Consider the following 21,523-nt stretch of genomic DNA (forward strand, 5'->3'; position numbering starts at 1 on the left):
CAACACTTTTTTTCAATACAGGGTTTGCATTTTTGTGAAGAACTTTTAACACATTTATGTTTTCTTCCTTGTCTTCTTTTTGTCTCCAAATTCATACTTACTCCTCTACTTTCACCATATCTTTTGTTCCGATTATTAATCGTTACCTTAAACCTCGGTCTCAGGGCTGCCCCTAGTGGACATATGTCATAACATTTAGGTCATTGAGGCTGTTATGAGATGTTTTTTGTCTTTTTAAATACACAGATTTTTGTTCATAAATGCAAAAGTATTCTGTAAGAGCTTTGGATTACTATTTAATGATTAATAATTATTTTCAAGCTTCTTTTTCTGCCCCAAGATATCCCAAACACCAAAGATTAGTAGTTTTGTTTGGCTGATTTTTGAGAGTCTTATGAAACTGAGAAACATCTCCCTGATACAAACCTTCTGAAGATGTGTTTCACATGAAGTGCTGAGAGGTTAAATAGCCTCAAACACTGCAGATAAAAGCTCTGACACTCTGAATTTAAGGGAAAATCTATGCAGCGCAACTCTCAAGGTCAGTTTTTGATTTATTGCCTATTGCATGAATTCTGGAATATTTCATATTAATGACCACAGTAACGTAATGGTAATGATATCATTAAAAATCTGCACATACAGCGTACTTTGTAAACCATTGTAGGAGCCTTGCTATATTATCTCACAACAAGCACTAGACAAGTTGTTATTGGTTGAATTTGACATTTTTTTTTAAATCTTTATTTTTTAAATTCACTGGTAGATCGATTAGTCGGAGTCAATGTAAACACTTTATATCATATCTGGCTGAGCATAGATTTTATTTGATTTTAAGGTTGTTTAATAAACATATTTTGTTTATGGTAATACATTAAACCCATTTTACATTATATACATGTATATAATAATAATATTTTACATAGTGCTTTATCATGCTTTATCAAGGGCTTTACATGACATATTCTTTCACTCCACACTTAGTGGTGGTAAGCTACTATTGTAGCCACAGCTGCCCTGGGGCAGACTGATGGAAGCTAGGCTACCATAGTGCACCATTGGTCCCTCCGACCACCATCAACACTCACTCACACACTACATTCATACTAGGCAATATGGGTGAAGTGTCTTGTCCAAGGACACAATGACAGATACCACTGGGGCGACTGTCCCCCATTGTGACACCTGGAATTCTCAGTGGTCTCCCATCCAACTACTAACCAGGCCCAGAACTGCTTAGCTTTCGAGTTCGAACGAGATCGGACAGTGACAATCTGGCATGGCCACGTCTAGTATAGGTACCCTTTAATGCAGCACATCTTGTGGATCGTCTTACAACAACTGAACCACTTTCAAAGGGAGTTTCAAGTCTTTTCAGTCTTGGCTTTTGGTCACTGAACACTGTGGCCACTTATGACCTGACCTCTCAAAAGTTTAACATCAAAATGTCAAGTAACAAAACAAGTAAAACAACACAATGTGCTGCACACAGGAGAAAAGGACTTTCTTCCTTTCTACCGTACTCAAAGGTCAAAAAGATGTCGGTCTGCATTCCCACGTCTGAACAGAATCCCATGCACACACACACACACATATATACACATACACGTACACACTTGAAAGAGACATCAGCCCAATCCAGCTGAATGGTTAAATGTCATTGCAGCTGACAGTTTGAGTGGTTAGAAGGGCGGACAGGCATCTAGTGAAGTGGGCTCACAGTGAAGTGTGTGATGGCTGTTAACCGACTCTACGTCAGCAGCCATCACACTCCACCGACACAGTGCACTTCCAGGTAAATCCAAGAAGGAAGCATCCATCCATTTATCCATCCATTCACATGTGTTACTTTTTTCTACCTTTGAATTATCCAACCTTAGTTTGAATGGTGCAAGTTGTACATCATTTTTCAAAAGTCACAGTTTAAATATATAGCTATAGCTGCTTAATGCCCCTCATAACAAAAGGTTTAATGACAACAAACAGCCGAGACAAGAAATGAGGGCAAAGCCGCTTCCCCCTCAGCGTCATGTGTCCACACCTCGCTAATTTGATCCCAACAAGGCTTAGAAGCAGCCTAACTTCTCTGTCAAGCCTGTGGCCGAATCAAAAAGTTCCACATCATTAACAGCTGAAGGTTGCTGTACTGTTAATGAGCGGCCCAATTAGTCCATGCTAAAACAATGAGGGGGTCGAGGAGGGGGGGGGGCAATTGGGCTGTGCTTTGCATTTAATTTATCATCGCAACACCAAGTTTGGACGTAGTTAAAGTTTATTCATTTGAAGTCCACCAGTTAAAGGGATGATGCATGTGGGATAATGGACTGTATGACATCATGTATGGGCTGAATATGTTTGCCAGTACACGTGTACAGCCAACTGTGACTCATCATTTTCAGATGGATATTTGATGAGGAATTAGATCAGCAGCACGACAGCAAATCAATGTATTCACATAAGTCAACAATGTATGGAGAAGAAAGAAGAAATGAGATCATCTGAATCTACTGTCAGATTGTCTCAGAAACAGTTGAACCTTTGGAACATTCACACTAATTCTTATAAAGTGTATAGAAAAAACTATGAGTAGCAGGTGACTAATGCTAGGAAAATGCTGAGACTGGTCAGAGATAAAGAATGACTTGTTAAAACCAACATACGCAGAGCATCATCCTCCCAGGGAGCACCACAAAAAGAATATAAATAATAGCAATGCTTTCCTTAGCCCCCAAAACAAAGTAAATCAGTAATCATAAAATTAAACTTAAGGAACTGGGGTTCTGACTGGTGTCCCATTATACTACTCTGTGTAATTGTATTGCACAGGTCCCTTACACACACATTAGGATGCATACTCCCATACCTTTGACACTTACTAGATCTCAATCAAATAGAGCACCTAGATTGTAGAGGAATCATGTATCATTCCTATCTTGATGTGCAGCAACTGTGTGATGTTTTAATAAACAAATTTATAAGAGAAAGCAGAACTTTGGTAAAAAATAGAACAGAAAAACTGTGACGAATACAGAGATGAAGAAAAACTTTGGGTTAAAAGAGCTGTATGGACTGGCTGATGAGAAGGAGCTGCTGGTGAATATCTTATGAGTATAAGGGTGTTTATGAAGCATTGATGAATCAGGAGGGGGAGTCTAAAACCAATACAAACTAAATATAACACTGACATGTTTATTTAAGAAATGGTAATCATAGAACAACTGAACCAATGACATGTTGACGATCCTGTAAATATTTGAGACAGAAGCTTTCATTCTGTGCTACAAAGACTTGTTTACCTCTGAGCTAACATATTCATGAGCATCATGAAACAAAGTATTCAGAATAAGAGACTAAAAGGACGTTGAGGATGGAACAGAGAGGATTACTGCGTGGCTTCAGCCTTAGGCTTTCACCGTTTGTTGTGACGGGTCACGCATTACAGAAATGAAATTGATCTGTGCCAGTGAGGATTCCCAGTGCAGGCACAAACACATTAAATCACTAAAGACACACACAGGCAGCCTTATGCTGGCTCTCTTCTGCTGATTATACTGAGAATTGACTTTTGTGTTTGACTTCCAATAATCAAAAGCTAAGTGACGCAGTTACATGCAACAATAGTTTGTTTTATGGCAGGCAGAATGGCTTGCAGACTGTGACAGCCACTGAATAATTACAAATAATTCTGCTGCAAACACCACCACTACCTTTAATAGTGCACTAATGACACAAATTCATCTGCAAAAAGTTAGAAAATAATCAAGCATCCAAAAACAACCTGCTGGACCTTGATTGTACTAATGGGAGTAAAGATCTGGCATGAATATCAATCAGTTATATTTAAATGTACAGTAGATTTTTTACCGTTAAAACATAGACTTGGGCAACAAGGCATGAATTAACCTTGAAAATGTATTGACTTACATTCAAAAGCCTTCCTTAGTTGCTAGTGTTGTCATCATTGGTGTAGGTTGCACTAAGTTGACCAAATATCTGTGTTTTGTCCATCTAATGAAAGTCTTTCTTTTCAAGTACGGCTCCTAAATCAATCACAAGTTGCTACTGCATCAATGACCAATAAAATGGTTAAAGAAACATCCATTTAACTGAAACAATCACTAAGGAAAATAAAATAGTGAGACCATCTGCCATCTCAGAAACCATGTAGCCATGTATGAAAACATAGTTTGTGTTGTGTATGTAGATATGTTAATAAGACTAAAAGCAATACAGTAAAATAAGAACATTTCTGCAAAGTTTTGGGTTTATTTGCTGAACAGAACCATCATGGACACTTATGACCAGGACTGAATCCGTGCTCAAACTTTATTGCAAAGAGAACACAAAGTCCTTCAACAGATGGTGCAGCCCCCGCAGAGCCCTGAACCTCATCATGTTGCAATCTGTCTGAGATCATAAAAAGGGGTACGAAGAAAAAAACACACAACCAGATAGTTTAGTTTCTTTAAATGGATTTATGCAAGCAATCCGATAATTACCAACCCAGCACGAAGCAAGTTACCTTAGGAAATTACGATACTGCAAAGTCAAACAAGAAGGGTTATGCAATGTCAATTATTTTATCAATACACTTTAGAAATGGGATGATTCATAATCATTTAATGTTCCAAACAACCATTTTACTGTTGTGAGCTTTCATTTAGATTATAATTTTACTCTGCATCATTGAAAACTTAACACTTTTGTTTTGCCTGTATTTTTTTAACCAATAGTATGTTAAGCAATATATGATTCAATTACAGGGCGCACGGTGGCTTAGTGGTTGGCATGTCCGCCTCACATTGCCCATAGGAGTGAATGAGTGAGTGGTTGTCTGTCTGTGTTGCCCTGTGATGGACTGGCCCCCTGTCCAGGGTAAACATGCCTGCAAAAGTAAACACTATCCGTACCCCTACAAGAAATCTTGCCGAGATTATCAACGAACCAACACATGCCTTGGGTCTGCTAGAGGGACGTCTCTCTGTTTAATAGGTGGCCCACAGAATGGGTTGCTCTCCACCCACAATTATCAATTTAAGAAGACGCCACTAAGAAACCCACTCCGTGAACGATCGTCCACGTCCTGGAAGAGAATGATTGACGACTGCTGACGGTGATTATCATATTGTGTTGCAGCCAACACCTTCGAGACTGGTTTCGCACAGCAACACAAACTGCAGCAGAGACACCTGGGAAACCCCAGCCATTATCAAAGACTGCTTTCTACTGACCTACAATCCCGAGTTCCGGTAGTCAGGAACCTTCTCCGACCAGTTTGTCGGCAAAAACGGGCTTGACGTCACTCAAACTGGACTCAAGCACGTTGGAATGAGGTCCTTTTCACCGACGAAGCAAGGTTTGGCCTCTACCACAATGATGGAGCACCTTCCATGTGTATAAGTAGCTTTGAGTTGCCTTGTGTATGAAATGCGCTATATAAATACATTTGCCTTGCCTTGTCTTTAGGATCATTTAGGACGACACGTATCCAGACAAGCTCCAAATGCCACAAATCGCGAAGGGCTGGTGGCAGCTCTGCAAGAAGTGTGGTTGAACATTCTCCAGGATAACTTCAGACGTTTGGTTGGCTCCATGCGGAGGCGATTTCAAACTTGTGTCCAGGCAAAATGGTGATTATACCCGATATTGACTTTTGTTATTTTCATTTTGACCTCCCAATAAAAACAGTGGAATTATCAAAATTATGAACAAATATGTGCTTTTCTTTGTGTTGCATTTTGTGTCAGTATACTTACAATGAAATAAACTATAATCAATGCAAGAAAACAATTATATATTTTTTCTCCAAACAAAAAAATGTGAGCATAAGGTTTTCATTGACGCCGAATGTATTTATTTAGATTGTATGTGGATATCTGCCGTCTAAAGCCCAGTGTTTTTAAGTCTGTTCAAAGCAGCAAAAAGAGACAAAGCTCCAGTATTTTACACCCGTGGGTTCACGTCAAAAGTGAGCTCCTGGCAAATTGAAGAAGAAAGACGAGCACCCTCAATGAGTTTTAGGGCCACTTTTCTTTCTTTTCAAATTTATCTCTTTCACACCGTTTCCTTCTTTTTTAATGACTCCCTGTGACCGTTCCCCCAACATCTCCATTCCCCATTTTTCTCTATCTTCCCCTCCTCCATCTTATCGTTCTCTTATCCTTTTCAAAGCTCATCTGAAGCTCTACTTATATAGATTGCAGATCTCTCAGACTCCCAATCTGTTCTTTACTGCCTTTTTATCCCATACACTTCACCATATTATATGCTAATGACATTGTAACCAAAAATTGCAAAAGGCATCGATTCAGAGCTCATAGTTAAGAGGAACATCAGGATCCATTTCAGTGACAGCAACCGATGGCTACTGTACTGATGAGATGTCATTCAGAAAACCAATGTTAGTTTAATATGTAGATTCTTACATTTTAATTTAAATCCTACAATCATAATGTTCCCAGGTGTTAATTACTTTCTTTTCTTTTTTTTTTAAAAATGTGACAGTGATAAAATTACATGCATTTTGCTCCCTGTGCGTCGTTGAACTTTGCAGTGGGTTTGTATAAGGACAATGTTTACCTTGTATGACTCCCTATAAATGTACTCATTAAACATACAGCTGTTTGGCCACATACATGACATGATGTTCAAATGAGATAAACAAATTTTTTAAATTATACCAAATTGATTTGCAAAAACAAATGGCTTTATCACATGTATTTATCCCTATGTCCACATCACTTACCATCTTCACACCTAAAAACATTTCTATACCACTGGAAAGGTTATTAGTTGCAAAGCTTTTCTAATGACAAGAGAAATATCTGAAATACAAGAATACAATGCATTTGATGTTAATCACTTTTTTTTTTAACTGTTTCAAAATGTATTACTTACATTTATGCTCAAAGGTAACTTCTGAATGTTCAAGATCTGGAGTTTGTCATAAAATAACCTCAGGTCCTTGGAGTCAATATTGTCAGTTTTATTTATGGACTTCCAATGCACTGCTATCACTATTGTGACTGAGGATAATATTTAACATCTATTTTTTTTTTTAAAGTGTTTTCCATGATACAAAACAAATGTATGCTGTCTGTTTAAATATTTCATACAATCCTACATGTGCTGTTTCTCAATTTACTTGTGGTCTGAGTGTAATCATATAGATGAGGCATGAAGGCAGTGGTAGAGAAATAGACAAACTGCACGCCAGGGTCCAGAAAGATGCTTTCATCACGTCCAGCTCTTAAAAGATGATTTACACCCACCTGAGGCACTTTGACCAAGGTTGAAGTCTGTTTGTGTGCAGTTTGCGTTGTCGGGGAATGATCGTAACTCACTCAGACAAGAAAAGCAGCGAGAATCTGGTGAAAACACATCAGCGGTGCTTCAGCACCTGAATAGCTTTTAACGTGATAACTGGTATGTCTTGTAAAATCAGCAGTGATTTGTTGGCTTGTCATCCATTTGTGAACGTACTTCAATCAGTCCGGAGATCCTTCTTCATCAGGAAACCTGTTGTGGATGGTTCAAGAAAACAACTGGATTATTAGTTTGAAAAGCAGATCAAAACTTTGCAGTATGTTGTAAATATTTGGTGTATTGGATAAATTCATGACAAGTACAGCATTTCATTGAGGAATAACAAGATCCTTTGTTTAGCTTGTTGAAGCACCATGAACAGGTGATGGCAGATTAGTGTGCATACATGGGAACACTGAAACCAGGCCTGTCTGACCTGTGAGTGATACGACACCCGCACTCTGTTAAAAACAAAAATTAATCTCCCTCACTTTTTACAGAGGGATTCATTGACAACGTATTGGTCCAGTTAGATTGAATGAATGGCAATCAAGCCAATCACAGCCAGCCATTTGATGAAGCTGCCGTTCCAAGAAGGTAAACAAAGAATTCACTGCAATGATTAAAGTGTAAGTAAAGTAACAAAAAACAACAAAAAAAAGAAAACAGGTGGCAGAAAATGATTCAAAAGTGGCAAAAACAAGGCATGAAAGGAGTGAAAAGTGACTAAAATGGGCCAAAAGCAGTCAAGAGTGGTAAAAAATGGACAATTAAAGAGGAAACAGGTGGTATGTAATGGCAAAGGTTATCTTAAATGAGCAAAATGTGGAAAACAATAGTGAAAAAGGGCAAAAATGTGGAAGAAAAAGAGGCAAAATGTAGGGAAAAAATGAAACAAGTGTTATTTAATGGGCAAAAGGTAACTTAGTTGGATTAGAAGTGGTAAGAGTCAAAACTGTCAAAAAGAACTTGTAAAAATGGACAAAAATTAAGAAAAAGGGATGAAAATGAAAGCTGCCATAATTAATTAGCATCTACTTAGCTCTACAAACTCTTAATAACTTCCATAAGCTTAGCACATCATCCAAGCGAACAGAATGTTAAGAAGAATAGTTCAATCTATAAAGATTCAACTTTATTGTCAATATTGTTTTAGACCACAACCAAATAAACATGTATGTTTAAAATAAAAATATGAATGTGTGAAGTACTTTTACTGTGCAATGTTGGATTTGTTTGGACTGCAATGATACGGTTAATAGATTATTTCATAAATAAATGTTTTACAAATTCCGCTAGAGTCCTACCTCTGCAGTGAAGGTTATGTTTTAACCTCCGTTTATCTGTCGTTCTGTCAGTTAGCAAGATAACTTGAAAAGTTATGAACGGATTTGGATGAAATTTTCAGTAAAATTGATAAATGGGACATGGAACAGGTGATTACATTTTTGGTGATGATGTTCTGGCTACCAAAATAAAATATATATACATATATCTCATTTCTTGTTGGTGATTCCATAGGTTCTCTCAGAGTCAACAGCTCAATGTTGAGAGTTAGTCATGGTAACACACCATTCTACAGTCATGTCATAAGTTCCAGCTGGGAGCAAATACAATTTTCAAGGGGGCGCCATTGAGTCATTTTGCCATTCACATGTCCAATTCCACCATAATATAACATCCTAAAATGCGTTCAAATTTTCATGAGTTTTTGAATGCGTTTAGGTCCTCAAAAATGTAATCATTTTGCTGTAAATAAAATAATAATAAAAACAAGGTACATTACAATAGGGTCCTACACACTGTTGTTGCTCGGGCCCTAATTAAGACATAAAGAGCCACATGTTGAGTATCACTGACTTAATAAAAGCTTAACCATGGTTTTAGTGAATTAATTTAATAAACTAAAAGGGGACTCGCTGGTTGCCTAGCCTTAGAACACCTCACCTTTAAAATGGCTGCTCCACCCCTGCATGGGAACACTGAAACACTCTGTCCCAACTGTCTCCCAAATATCTTCTGCAGCTTTACAAATGCGTCCAGCTCATGCAGGTGTGCAGCTTATGTGTTCTTTGACCCCCAAAATGTGTATGCAGCTGATGATCAGAGGTGATGTGGATGGGCTGGAGGAGGAGCAGACGACTGCAGCTGTTGATTTCACGGATTAGCTCTCCTTCACGTGGAGGGCAGGAACACAGGACTCGAGTCACCAGCTGAGGTGTTTGGTTTCAATGAGTGCCTGCAGACTGTTTGCCCTACAGCGTGTCATTGCTTATCTGTCATGAGCTCCCCCACCCCCCCCCCACAAAACACAGATTGGCTTCGAACTGGTTTTCCTCTCCAGTTGAATTAGTCAAACTTGGAGCAGAAGTGGGCTGGATGCTCAGATGAAATGTCAAGTATGTCTGTGGACAAAGAACAAACGGACACACACAGTAGTAGTGGATGCATTAATGCAATTCAATTAAATCAGATCCTAAAGCAGACAATCATTTGTAAAACTAAGAAATCTCCTTTTCAAACTCACAAAAATGGACCATGACTGCTTTACGTGTCACCATTTACACTAATGGTTTTTCACTAATTGATCTATAATTATTCACCATCCACAAGGATGATAACTTTATTAACCAGGATTTCATTTCAGTCCTGTGACAACAATTACCGGTAAGTGTCCCATCGGCGTGTCCTTAGTTAGGTTAAATATTCTTGCAATTAGCGTGAAACAATATCCAGTTAGCTCATATTGTAGCATACACGCTGTGAGAGTGAAATCACAACACTTGAGTTATTGTAAGAAAAACAAGCTTATAAATAATTTTAGTATATACAGAATATATCTTACAAAACACACTTGACACATAACTACATTATGTCCCGTTCTTAAAGCTGATATCCAGAGTTTCTGAGAAATCTATGTTTATGTATGATTTTTGAAATGCAAAAAAGTACCAAACTAGTCTTTTACTATGGTATACTGCCGGTGGTCATTCATGTACATGAATGTAGTATATACTATAAGTCCCTCCTTCGTCCTATAGACCCCTATACAAATGGAAACGATCGCCAAGTGCATCCAGCCAATAGGCTTTGTCTTCCTGTTTTTGAGACTGTCAATTAAAGTGAATGCTGAACTGTGCACGGAAACAAGGCCACGCGTCACCCATAAACCTATATCAATGCGACCTTGTTATATTCCGCAATGCACGTGCAGAAAAGTAGAGGCGTGGCTTCTGGTAGATTGGGAGAGGCAGGGGGAGGAAGTGAGGCTGTTTAGGGCGTGACATCAAGATGTTTCTCAGAAACTCTGGATAGCAGCTTTAAGGAACAATTCAATTAAAACGAGTCTTGTGTATATTGTAGTCCAGTGGTTCCCAAACTTCTCACAGTCCCGTACCCCTTCAGACATTTAACTTGAAGCCATGTACCCACTAGTCCTGCACATTTAAAAAACACAATAATATAATGTCATATAAAATGCAGACCTACAGTGAAATTTGTCCCTGATTTTTACCCATCCTCTTGACGAATGTATACATATATATACACACACACCAATATATTATATATTAACAAAGTGTGAAAAGAAGGCAACATGTGTTGATTAATAGGTGTACAACTACTAGTGGACTAGTAATGTAGTAATATCAATATACTTTATTTTGGGGAACATATTCTAAATAAAAAAGGCTTAATTCAGAGTTATTTTGGACACTATTAATACTTGTAGTTTTGCATTTTGTTATGTAAGAACAGATTATATTCAGTATTATGAAGGGACAATAACTATTCTTGTGGTACTACCACCTTATAAAGTCCATACTAAGCAAATCATATTGAGATTGTAATTCATATACAACAACTTCATCACTTACTGCTGAAAACCAATAATTCTGAGGTTATTGAGGGAAAACTAATGGTCAGTTAATGACTAACTGGTTGTATAATAAGCATATATTAATTAAGAGCCGATATATCACTCAATTTATTTAAATAATTAACCTACTGGCATGTTCTTTCGGAAAAAGAAACCTACCAAACATTCATCACCCTGAAACTTTTTGATTTTTATTCACGTACCCCCATGACAATTTGAGCACCCCACTTTGGGAACCTAGCTTATTGTTATGTAAAGCTACAAAAAATAAAAAAATCCTTTCTGCTTAAAGTATTAAAGTAGTTGCTGAAATCCAAAGGCTAAACTCACGGTGAAACCTCAGCTAACACATAAATGTTTCGTCCTCTCTTCTGTTTTCCTCAGTGAAGAATAGATGCAAATCAGAGGCGCAGCATTTGCATGTCACCTGCCTAAACAAGCAGAAATTAGCAGAGACAATCAGAACACATGAGGAGTGAGTGATGAGTTGCGAGAGGTTCCTCTCCCCTGGCTGATGAATTATACATCACTGTGGCTTTTTAAACAATGCTGTTTGGATACAAGCGCGCAGAGGAAAACACATCTGATCGCAGGATGAAGCCGAGCTGAGAAGCCGGCAGATAGTTTTTCATCATGTTGAAACGGGGATGACACGGGGAGTAAGCCACAAAACGCACCGCTCGCTCACAGCTGGTTTTCTGATGGGAGACCATGTCAAGTTTTGATAAGCGCCGTGTAATTCGACAAGATCAGAATTCCCTGGAGACGTTGCATTGCCGGGGTTTGATCTTTTAAAAGGAAATCGCACAGAGTTGACTTCATGTCAGCCCTCGAATTAACATCCAGAATAAATAGAGTACTGCTACAAAAAAACAGACAAAAAAATGCAAAAAAGAAACCATAAGATAAACAGCAGTGGATTGTGCAGACTAACATTTTATGTTTTAAAAAAAAAATCAAGACATTGACAGGGTTTAAGACTTAATTGATGTATTATTGTATCTGACATCATTGGTGAGTTGCATTGTCCTTGAGTCATGATCCTATGACCTTTTTCCTCTTTACAGTTTTCATAATGAAGCTTCTGCCAAATTCACCTGAATTAGTGATTTTCTTGCCTCTAAGATATCAGCTGTTCCTATTACTGTTTACTAAACTAGCAGTGAAAAGCATTTCATTTAACTGAAAGAACAACATTTTAAGAGTCCAGCTCTCATTTTTGATGCAGTAGAAGCGATTACACCTTTCATTAAAACAGATGTACTGACAAATATCTTTGAGCAAAATAAAAACCTGACATCAAAAAACCTTTTGGGAATAAATGTGTCATCAATAATAAACATGGTGTACAGTAATCCCTCGCTATATCGTGGTTCACCTTTCGCGGCCTCTGTGTTTCATGGATTTTGTTTTACAGTGCAATTTTGCATGCATTTTTTTTACAGTCTATGAACACGCATTGTGTTCTACGCATTGTCTTTCTTCTCCTCCTCTCCACTACTTTTTACAGGAATAGTCCATTCAGGGTGATAGTCCATTGTTTTGTCCAACCGCTTGGGTCACAAACACATCAGCTCATCTTAATGGCGAAACGAGGTGGTATAACGGATACTAAAAATGAAACAATTGTAACTGCTCCCTGGGTGCTACATCGTGGCTGCCCACTGCTCCTCAGGGAGGGGTAAATGCATACACATTTTGTGTATGTAGCTTTACATATATGACAATAAAGTACATTTTATATTCTATATTAAACCGCAGTGTTTTGTTTTCCCTGTGAGATAGTTTGAGAGGGAGGAGCCCACATTCTTATAGGGTAGGAGGAGCCTGGATTGTCAGGAGGAGGAGTCTCCACTAAGTGATGTCAGGTAGCGGGGGAAATCCAACTTGCCTGTTTGGAGCTGACTTTTTACAAAAAAAAACGAACATTTTCAACGTTGGCCCTCTGAATGAAGCTAAAGGGATGAATATTACTGTAGCAAAACCATTATAAAGGGATTTTTTTCATAATACCTCCCCTTTAATGTTTTGTGTGTTACAGCCATGAAACAGGTGACAAGGACATGGAACCAACAAATCTAACCAAAAATAAATCTTTGGTTGCGAAAGATAGAGAAAACTTTAGATGATGGAAAAAATAACATTAAAAATTAGAGCTAACTTGCAATAAATGAATAAAATTTAGTCTGAAAATAGACTAAGTAGACAATTACATTATTTTATTAAAAGATGTGACAAAACTGCACTTACCCTTTTTATTTATCCCCACTTTCCTTTGATGTATGTCTTTTAAACTTTTGCTTTCCCCCTTTTTTTGTTCATTGTTTTCTTTGTTTGTTCTATAAAAAAATACTATGCATTGGATTTTATATAGAGCTTTATCATTGACAAAGCGCTTTACAGAATTAAGGCATTATTCTTTCACTCCACACTTAGTTAATTAATTTTAATTTATTTTTTTAAATGCAGTGTGCTTTCAATGACAGTTATCTGAGAAAATTAATTTTTGTTGTTGTTATTTATTGCAATAAAGTATTAAAAAAACAGATGTTGGTCTGTTTCTGCTATATTTGAATATGTTAATTACTAATTATCCACTATCACAGAAATCAACTAATGCAGCCAAAGATGATCCACATAACAGAAAAATCCCATCTCTTCTCCACGTCCATTAAAATGAAATTAAAATTCAGTCAGAGATGTTCGTTATCCTACCTACAAACATCAGAATTCCAATATCTTTGCTTTGTATCTGCATTTCGACTCCACACTTCCCATCCATTAACAAACTAATTGGTTTTAAAAGTTTAAACAGACATCAAACAGCCCCTTTAGTTCTCTTAACTGCATTGTGGAATGTGCCTTCACAACCAGCTGATCTACATAAAGCCCTGGAAGGAGGAAAAGTGTCGTGCACCCTCAGACTGAGGCCATGTTTCAGCTTTAATTAGAGGGGAAAACTTGGCCCCCCCTCAGCCACTTGCCTGGGCCACGGGCAGAATGTAAATTGAGTTCTGGCCTTTAATTGGATACTGTACACGCCGGGAAGGATCTACACGCAACGACCTGCTGTCTTTCATTGAATTTAAGCTAGAGGACACTGACGGAAGGTTTCAGGATGACCGGGACTCTGCTGCGATGATGAACAAATCAACGTTTTGATATCGGGACGACTGCCCAGTGTGGAAAACTGAGTGAAAGTGGCAAACTTTATGTGAAGTCAGCAGTTTTGAAGTACGCTAAGCCAGTTGTGAGTAAAACAATAAAAGCCCATTTATAGCTATTTTGTCTCCATTATAGGAGATGCTGTGGAGGCATCTTTCAGTTACCTATATTCACCTTTGTAAATAAATTATGAGTTACACCTGGTTTCATTATTAATAAGGTAAACCTTTCAGATCTTGAAAACATCAAATAACCCACAGGAGGGAAAAATGTATTGTCTCTTAGTAAAATCATAGAGTGACCTGACACACTTCAACTATCCTGTACTTCTACTACTACTACTATTACTAATATTAGTATTGGTATTCCTTCTCATAAACTGCAAAAAGTCACATTTAAAAAACAATTAAAAAAAAAGTACTAAAATCAGGGATATATTATTTGAAATAAGCAGAACAGGAAGATTTGGATTACCTGGATTTCTTAAAAAAAGGAAAAAGATAATGAGGTAAATAAACTACTATTAACTACTACTACTACACATTAACTGGTAACTGGCAAAAAGAAATATCTGGCAAAAAAACAAGTATATATTGCCTTAATTTAAAATATATTATCTTATTAAGATTTCACTTTTCAAGATTCGCAATGTTTGTCATGTTGACAGTAAAGAAACAGGTTTTCTTGTAAAATGTAAATCTTTCTTTGCTGTCCGTGCTGAATGCCATAAGAATTTAAGACAAGTATAAAGTATAAATATAAAATTGAGATACAAAGGACATGCAAGAGAAAGGAGCATAAAAAATAATGGATCCTTATGTGTAATAAAAAAAAATAAATAAACGGATTGCTGTCTGTCTGCAGGTCGTATCAAGCTTAAAGTGAAAGCACTAAATTCCACTAAAGGTAATCTATAACTAATTCTGTGAAGTAAGACAATTTTTAGGATTGAAACTCAAGCCGCAAGAATCAGGCGCATAATTTGATGGTGTAATGGAACTTTTATTCATTGATAGGCATGAGATGTTTATAAAATGACATTATTGATATTGGTTGATTTCTGCAGAAACCCTGTAATAATGACTTTTTCTTTTTTAAATATACAGGGCTTGAAAACAGACAACATATCACAAGAGTTTTCAATAAATAAAAAAAAAAAGCAATTAAACATTTCATAATATCTTTTAGGTCAGCGATTCTCAACTGGTGGGTCGGGACCCAAATGTGGGTTGCGGACCTGTACTAAGTGGGTCGTAGACAGCTGGTCAAAAATAAATGAATACTTAATGTCTCTCATGTTGGACTTGTCTTTTATTTTGAAAGAAACGTTTGTTTGGACAGCCATGCTGTAAAATGCACGTTGCACATGAAAATACATAAATTTATATTTTACAAAAGATAATATATACACTGCAAACCTGAACGTTCAAAGTAATTCAATAGATTAAGTAGTTTATATTCAAAGTCATGGAAAAAGTTTTACTAACTAAATTATGTCAAGCTGGTGTAACATGTTCTTCCTACTTTGAGTTACTTCAACTAATATTTGTTGAGTAAATGGAGCTATATTTGTTTATTAGTAAGCATAACTTAAAAACACAACTTAAGTACAACTTAATAGAAGTAATTAAGTAATTACATGCTAAGAATGATAAAGTCCTGTTATTTCTGTTGTTTCAAATAGGGATTACCTAAAAGAAATAACTTAATTCATATGGCAGTTTCATTTAACTGATATAAAAAAGTACAAGTATTGCCAAATTTTTGACTTTTAAAAGTGCAGTCCGCAACTTTCAGATCCCCTCTCCCCTCCCCCCCGCTGCTCTCTTGCCCTGCCTCCAAACTTTCCAAAGTCCCTCCCTCAGAGGAGCTAACAAGCCAACGTTAGCCAGACAGCAATCACAGTAATATAACATGCACTGTTAAAAGCATATTACTGCAGCGCTTCTCTCTCTGTGTGCACTCAGTACACCAACCTAGCAGCAGCAACAACAACAACACAGTGTCACTTACAGCAGCCCACACAGAGGCTGCTGCGCACACACAAACAACGCATGCACCACAGAGTTCAAGTGTAACAATTAGGGATGTAACGATTAATCGTAAGGCAGTTAAAAATCGATTCATAGGTATCACTGTTGATATCGATTTTCTGAAAATTGAATCGCAGTACTTTTTTTTAACCAGCAGAGGGCGCTATCCACAAGTGTAGGCAGTGGGCGGAGTCTGCTAATACTTTCTTTCTGGCTGCCTTCTACTCTTAAATATGTTAATAAATGATTCATTACCCCTTAAGCACCGAAAGAATATCTGTAATAATACTTGAATATCTGTAAAAGTCATGTTTTTCTATTAGCTCTGTCTGCTTGCATAGCTTCTCTTCTTCACTGCAAGATATCTGCATGCCAACCAACCACATTGTTACCAGCGCCCTCTGCTGGTCCAAACAAATATGACGTTAATCAGTGCAATCACGGTTTTTTTTTTTAAAGTCCAATTGTTAAGGCAAAATACATTTTCAGTTGCACTTTTAATAGAAAAAGAACTATTATGCAGTTTTGCATTGTTTATTATAGAACCAGAATTTAAATTAATAGGCTTCATTTTCATTTGTATTATTCCTTTATTTATTTCATTCAAGATTTATTTTTAGTTAAATTGCATTGTTTTGAATAGTTTATCAAGGAATTCTTTTGACAATGAAAAATAAAAAGAAAATAATACAGTATTTTCTAGTTTTTTTCCCAAAAAAAAATTGTCTACAGTCCCATTTTGTAAAATAAATCGTGAGAGAATCGTATCGTGAACCCAGTATCGTGAATCAAATAGTATCGGGAGTTGAGTGAATCGTTACATCCCTAGTAACAATTACAAATCAAACATAATGTAAATCAAGCAGCAGTAATTACCTGTTAAGCAGAAAAGTCACCAATTTCATCTTCTACTCCTCCAGACCATACACTGTAAAAAAAGACAGCGCTCCAGCCCCGGTAAAGGGGCGGAGCCTGTGAGCAACAGCTGTCAGATAGCCCATCAAACACAATTCTGGCTCTGATTGGTTCTTTTTGCTCGGTCGCGGTGCACTCTGGCAATCTGCCAAAGGCTGCAGGAGCAGTGGGGGAACTCAATGAGCCTGTTTTTTTCATACAAACTATCCATCCATCCATCCTTCCATCTTCAAACCCGCTAATTCCCATTTATCAGGGTCGCGGGGCACACAAACTACTAGTTTCATGTAAAGCTGTTCTTACATAGTGACAGCAAATATAGCAAATATGACAAAAAGGCTCTTTTATAAGAGTTGCAGACTGCACCTTTAAGTTGATCAACCTAAAATAAATCAGGCAATCCATTGTCTCAATTTTGTTTTAGTTCTGGTGACTTATTCAGGTTTAAATGTGTGTTTTCCACTGCGATTTTTTAAAAACTAAATTTGGTTGTTTGAATTGGGTCACGATTTAATGACCGTGGCAAAATGTGGGTTCCAGGGTGAGAGCAGTTGAGAACCCCTGCTTTAGGTTACAACAGATAGCAAAATAATATCAACATATTATCTTTTTTTATCTCCTTTTTTTTAAAAAGCACTTTAAAAGGTCTTTCTCCTTTGATCATAAATGATTCGGTGGTTGGTTCGGCTTGGGAACTGGAACTGCTCTGATTAAAACTGGCGTTTACCAGTCGACTGAAATTCCAAGTCTTCTGACTGTGATATAGAGATGATGTATTGGTGCCTGCGTTACATGTAGTTCATCACAACCAGATGCCCTGATTTCACCTGTTCTCTGACAGGGTCATTGGGTTCAAACCTTAGTGTTGGATGAAGACGGCGTGTAACCATCTTAAACTTGCGAGGAGCGAGTTGTCTCTTTGTGAATTTTGCAGCTGACAGTGACAAACTATTGTTTATTGTGTGTGTATGTGTGTGTGTGTGTGTGTGTGTGTGTGCGCGCGTGTGCATGTGTGTGCTTTATCGACACACAAGTGCACCAGGGGACACACAGTCACCCAGTGGGAGATGCTTCAAAGCGTTGCACCGCTGTCGGCTGTGTTTCTCTGTTTCTCCTCAAACCCCCCCCCCCCCCTCCACCTATCATCTATTAATGGCACAGATGTGTGATGACACACATTGAGCTCATTCCCCCAAAGACAACACAAAGCAGGTCTTTCCATATTCAAACATTTTTGGGCGGAGGCGCTTTCATGTTATGTCTAACTGAAGGCGTGTAGGGCTCAGAAAAACCAACAATGTTGCTTGTTCGACAGTTTCCGTTCTGTGTTTGATTAGGTGTGAAGGAGGAGGAAGAGGAAGAGGAGGGCGGCTGGTACATTATGTAACTTTTCATAGCTGTGATTTATAGGAGAGTTTCAGGAAGGAAAAGAGGAAAAAACAACAACTATAAAATGTAAATGTAAAAATAACACAGTGAGTGTAAAAGATGTCAGAAAAATGACAAATAGAAGGGAAGACGAAGCAGAAAGGGTGCAGAGAAATCTAATAAAAGGATCCTTGTTCTAGTCAAGTGTATGCCATAAAATATGTGCACATTTATTTTATATCAAACATGTTTGAAGTACTTGTTTAAACGATTTTATACCCCAAGATAAAATCCATGGAAGTTCCGTCTAATTTCACAGATTTTCCTCTTCATGTAGGTTTTTGTTTTACTTTTCTCCACATTTTCTTATTTCTATTGATTATTTCAGAGTTTTGGAGCTTCTTTTAACGAGTACAATGCCGTTATTGTGAGCTCATGTTGTGTATCGGAGCAGCGACAACCGGCAGTCAGCTGTACCGTTTATATAATGCCAGGGACATGGCTCTGCATGACACGAGTAAGTAGAGGACAGAGAGTGGACTTACCAGGAGGCGAGCCTGGGAAGACATTGAAGCCAGTCAAAGGACAAAAATCGGCTAGAGAAGTGTGTGTCACAGAGCCACCAACAGCGCTAACGACAACGGCCCAACGTCACCACAGGCATCTAAGGTAAGCATGATGTCTGCCACCGTTGAGTTTTATTGAGTGACCATAGTCCGGATTTACCCGGACATGTCCTTTTTTTATGTCTTGTCCAGATTTTACAAACTCATCAAAATGTCCAGGTTTTCCAGGGACCCTAAACGCGACAAGGGGAACACGTTAATTGACCGTAGCTCCGCTAATATTTGCTCAATCAGAGAAATTCTAGCAATTTCTGAATGTTAGTGAGTTTACAGCCAGTTTAATGTCATTACGGTAATATTAGTCACACGTGGCAAAATTATTAAAGATGTGGCTTTGTTTTAACAAAATTGCCACACACACACACACACACACACACACACACACACACACACACACACACACACACACACACACACACACACACACACACACACACACACACACACACACACACACACACACTCGAGGAAAAGAGAAGTGAGACTAAAGTCCAACGTGGTTTGAAAAAGGCCAAATACTGGTGGGTTTAATTAAGAAATATCAGCAGGAAGATCCTTCTGACGATAAAACCTCCATGGAGGTTCAGAGAGGGATTTGAAAATGAAGGAGCCCTGGGAGGAACTTAGAATGTAGAAAGTTAAGTTAAGGTTCTTTTTCCATCATCTGCTCTACACCTCATCCCCTCCCTGTCTCCACAGACGACAGAATAAATAATAGAACAAAGCTCAGAGTCGATGAGATGCAAACTTTCACAGTTATTGACGTGTATATTTAATTATTATTTAATGTTCTGTCAGCCTTGAGTTTTGTTTTTTTGTTTTTTTTTCTAGGAGAAGACGTTTCTCATTGTTTCAGTGATTAAGAGATTGCATACTTGAGATTTTTCAAGGGCAGATTGTAATAATGCATAATAAAGGTGATTGACCAGCATTTTTTTAAGTCTGTTATTAATTTTTTTCAACCTTATGGACAATAACAACTTATTTATCTACTATATTGTATTTTTCCGTTACAAGGTAGATTTAAGAAAACGTGGATTACTTTGAGTATGCTGACCCAAGTGTCCTTTTTTTTTTAAAGTCAAAATGTGGTCACCCTATAGAGCAGGGGTCTGCAACCTGTGGCTCTGGAGCCTCATGTGGCTCTTTGACTCGTTTGCAAGGGCTCCCTATAGCTTTAAAAAAAAAAAAAATTAAAATAATGAATTGTTTTTTCTTACAGAGGGTATTGATGATTAATGACATTAACTTCAAATAGAATTATGATTAAACAATTTGTTAACCTAAAAATAAATCACATTGTGCAATAACTCTGTCACCTGAAACCTCTACAGACCATCAATTTACCAGGTTTTTATATCCCTGGTAGGATCACTAACAAAAATAATATGTGTGGGCAACATTTTTTTTAATTTAGTTCATTTAGTTTCATATGCATGCTTGATATGTTGCAAGAATTGATCAGTTAGCGTGTGTTGACCGACATGATCATGTGTTGTAGCCCTTCATACATTAACTCAAAAAAGTTTACATAAAATGATTCGATATAATTTGAACTGTATAGAATTTTATACATTATATTGTCTTTATTGAGACGAGACTATTATATATAATCTTTGAAAGAGCAAACATGTGAAACCTTGATTGAGGAGATGAAAACAGAAAAAGTTGGAAAGAAATGAGGATCAGAAAACTGAAAACAGGTTTTAGCTCACTGACCAAAAAAATACTATACTACAAATGAAAATAAAAAACTCCAGGTTTTTTACCTTAAATGTCAGAAAAAAATGTCTCTTTTGCTTTTGACTAGAGCCTCTGTGGTGGCACACTGGTGAGCATTGCTGTCTTTCAGTGCAGAGACTGTGGTTTTAAATTCCACTGTTGTCCTGCAAACGTGTCTCTGTGAATTCCCAGTGATAGCCTGGAGTCCTTACAGGGGTTTCTACTGCTCTGTACCCAATGTCTACACTGGAATGGGCTTCAGCATCCCCTGTGATCCTACAGAGGAAAAGCAAGATGGTCAACTCAGAATATCAGAACAGACCCAGATTACGTTAAACATTCTTTGTAAAATAACTCTGATTAACAAAACCGGAGAACACGAAGGCCAGAAAAGGAGGAGCAGGTGCAAGACATTTTTCTGCTGCAATGAAAGAAAAAAGAAAAAGGGAGATGGAAAAAGTACAAAGAGAACAAATGACAGTTGATCTGAGGAGTAGGAGCTAAGATATGAG

At 37.6% G+C, this 21,523-nt stretch overlaps 1 long non-coding RNA gene across 1 annotated transcript in view; it reads left to right on the forward strand.

The window, feature by feature from the left end:
- The window catches only part of LOC114455643 (uncharacterized), a 36,280-nt gene extending 30,643 nt beyond the window's left edge, over window positions 1–5,637 (forward strand). Inside the window, exons 3-4 of the long non-coding RNA XR_003672751.1 lie at window positions 5,137–5,356; window positions 5,467–5,637. This is a non-coding gene — a long non-coding RNA (uncharacterized LOC114455643). The remainder of the gene's footprint in view (window positions 1–5,136; window positions 5,357–5,466) is intronic.
- The last annotated feature ends 15,886 nt before the right edge of the window (window positions 5,638–21,523 follow it).

Source organism: Gouania willdenowi, chromosome 21 (assembly GCF_900634775.1).
Source record: "Gouania willdenowi chromosome 21, fGouWil2.1, whole genome shotgun sequence".
Classification (NCBI taxonomy): domain Eukaryota; kingdom Metazoa; phylum Chordata; class Actinopteri; order Blenniiformes; family Gobiesocidae; genus Gouania; species Gouania willdenowi.